Source organism: Sinocyclocheilus grahami, unplaced genomic scaffold, assembly GCF_001515645.1.
Source record: "Sinocyclocheilus grahami isolate Dianchi unplaced genomic scaffold, SAMN03320097.WGS_v1.1 scaffold433.1, whole genome shotgun sequence".
In the NCBI taxonomy this organism is placed as follows: Eukaryota; Metazoa; Chordata; class Actinopteri; order Cypriniformes; family Cyprinidae; genus Sinocyclocheilus; species Sinocyclocheilus grahami.
Window position 1 is genome coordinate 315,733 of NW_015505612.1, and position 3,253 is coordinate 318,985.

The 3,253-nt window shown below is 40.0% G+C and overlaps 1 pseudogene; it reads left to right on the forward strand.

Annotated features, from left to right (window-relative positions):
• LOC107551778 (dynein heavy chain 1, axonemal-like) overlaps positions 1 to 3,253 on the forward strand; it is a 32,876-nt pseudogene that overhangs the window by 14,662 nt on the left and 14,961 nt on the right.

Here is a 3,253-nt window from a genome sequence, read left to right on the forward strand (position 1 = left end):
GAATGAAAACCGGCCTGGACAAGGTGATTTGGAAACATTTTATTCTTCCTACACATCCTACTCTATCTACAACCGTGTTTTATGATTGTGTGTGTATATGTGTAGTTGCTGAGAACAGATGCCAAATGTCAGCTGTGTGAGAACAGATTGATCCGTGCAGATAAGGTGAGTGGAGGAAAACCATCTGAACTGTATCATTTTCCATTTATCTCACTGTAACATTGGCCTGTCAAACTTACCTTTTTATCATACCTGCCTGATTCTCATCAGTATGATGAGATATATGATATATATAGATAAATATGATATATATACTGTATATTACTAGTGAATATTTTTTGTAGGAGTTTACTATACTTTGAGTTTATACTGAGCACATGGAGGTTCAGACACAGGATATTGTTGTGTGTGGCAGCTGATTGGTGGTCTGGCTGATGAGAAGGTGCGCTGGAGAGAGACAGTTCAGCAGTTAGAGTACATGGTGAACAACATGGCAGGAGATGTGCTGCTCGCTGCAGGATACGTAGCTTATCTCTGACCCTTCACTGTGAGTGTTTGGGAGTGCGGCAGGGAAAATGCATGCTGGGTAGAATGATGTTTGAATATTTTAATGAGTTAATTATGAGGGTGGTTGTTTATGAAACCTGTTCGAAATCAGGTCATATTTCACCCTAAAATCAAAAGAAACCATTAGGATTCAGATTTTTTTTACATTATTTTCTTGACAAATAATCACATTTTTCTCTCATTGCCATAATGCAGAAAAATCTCTTCTTTAACTAATTGTGAGATTCACACAGAGAGTAAATGTCGATGTATGATTTCTGCAGGGAGAATATCGTTTAGCGATGGCTGAGGAGTGGCTCAGAGGTTTTAAAGAACTGGCAGTTAATAATTTTTTTATGTTTTTGAAAGAAGTCTTGTATGCTCACCAAGTCTGCACATAACTGATCAAAAATTACAGTAAACCAGTAATGTTGTGGAAATATTATTATAATTTCAAATATATATTTTAAAGTGTAATTTATTCTTATGATGGCCAAGCTGAATTTTCAGCATCATTACTCCAGTCCAGTCTCATGATCCTTGAGAAATCATTCTAATATGCTGATTTGCTGCTCAAGAAACATTTCTTCTTATTATATGTGTTAAAAACAAATTTGCTGCTTTATGCTTTTTTGGAAACAAATACGTTTTTTTTTTTTTTTGAGAAGTTCAGAAGATCGTCATTTGTTTGAAACAGAATAACATAGTAAAACTATAAATGTCTTTCCTGTCACTTTTGATCAGTTTAAATGTGTCCTTGCGGAATAAAAAATATTAATTTCTTCAAAAAATAAAATAAAAGCTTAATGACCCTAAAGTTTTGAACAGTATTGTGCATATTGTACTGAATAATTTACCCCAATGCAATTTTTGTTTCTGCCTTTTCTTGTGGTCTTTGTTTTTGTTCTGTTTCCGCAGGAGCATGATAACACATTAGCTATGATGAAGCTGAGTGAGACTTCCTGCATTAGAAAATGCTATCCGCTTTGGAAAGCCTTGCTTGCTGTAGAATGTTGGGGAGGAGCTAGACCCTGCTTTGGACCCTGTGCTCCTACGACAGGTACACATCACTGTTTTGTGTGAATAAATCATAAAATAAGGCTCAAAAAGTGCTACAGCCACCACACAACATTCTGAACATTCTAGTGTCTTTTTTTAAAGTCTTAGACGATCAACATTTAAATAAACCTTTTGTTATAGTGTTATAGTGTAAATCTGACTTTCTTGAGTGTATGCTCTTCAGACATATACCCAAGAAGGCAACATAATTCTAAAGCTCGGAGACACCGTTGTTCACTATCATGATGACTTCAAGATGTACATCACCACTAAGCTGCCCAACCCACATTACTCACCCGAGATCTCTCCTAAAGTCACTCTCATTAACTTCACCCTCTCACCCAGGTACTGCTCTTAAATTTCTTTAGACGTGAAGATAATGAAGGCTTTTAGCCTGTGAGGTGGATTCTGAATTTCACATGCGTTGGGTTTCTGTGCGTGTTCAAACAGTGGGCTATAGGATCAGCTACTAGGGTCTCGTAGCTGAAGAGAGACCCGATCTGGAAAGGGTGAAGAGTCAACTCCTTTTGAGTAACGCACAAATTAAACAGGAGTTAAAGGAGATAGAAGATCAGATCCTGTTCTAACTGAGCTCTTCAGAGGGAAACCCGTTGATCATGAAAAACTGATAAGAGTGCTTGCGGCCTCCAAAGTCAAAGCCGAAGAAATTCAGGTATGTCTGAAAGAAATGGTTGTGTCTTCCTTTCTAGACGAGCTAAATCTGCCTTCTATCTATTTTAGCATCTGCTGTAGAAATCTAACACTAAATAGGTGATTTATTTTTTATTTTTAAAGGTGTCATATGATGCCATTTCAAATTTTCCTTTCTCTTTGGAGTGTTACAAGCTGTTCGTGAATAGATAAGATCCCTAAAGTTGCAAAGACTAAAATCTCAAATTCAAAGAGATATTGTTTATAAAAGTTAAGACTTGTCCACGCCCTGTCTACGTCACTGTGTGGGAAGATTTGCATAACACCGCCCAAATGTTCACGCAAAGAAAGAAGGCGTAACTTTTATTCTCGCTGTAGTATTGTTTTTGCCGCCGCTGCCGTGTCGTGACTCGTGGAGATGCTGTGTGTTTCGTTGTGAAAGTGAAACTACTTTATTTGGCCTTCCAAAAGAGGACAATATCCGCTTCGTCATGCCTAGAGCTGATCTGTGCAGGTCACTGAGGAAATACATCAACTTCACACTGTGGATCACCGGATCGGCTTTCACCGTGGACAAAGTGGAGTCCAGCCTGGGGTTGTCACATGTGGTTGCCTCAAGCCCGCTGGCTGCTCCTTCACTGAATCTGCCAGTGACCCCTCTCTCCCAGGTCCTCACCACCGCACCTCATTCTTGCTCCAAGTGGGTCTCAAACCCAGGTCTCCAGCATTGGAGGTGGACGCACTAACAAGGAGGCTAATGAGGTTTACCTGCACAGCACCTACTTGCTGGCCTCCGTTACACCGACCGCGCCGTTCTCAAGCCCGCCGGCCGTTCCTCATTCTAGCCTGCCGGCTGCCGCTCACTCAAGCCCGCCGTGTGTGACGCTGTGTGTTTCGTTGTGAAAGCGAAACTACTTTGTTTGGCCTTCCAAAAGAGGACACAACTAGAAATCAGTGGTTAAGTTGTATTTACAACACTGTTCCAGAACAGATCAAC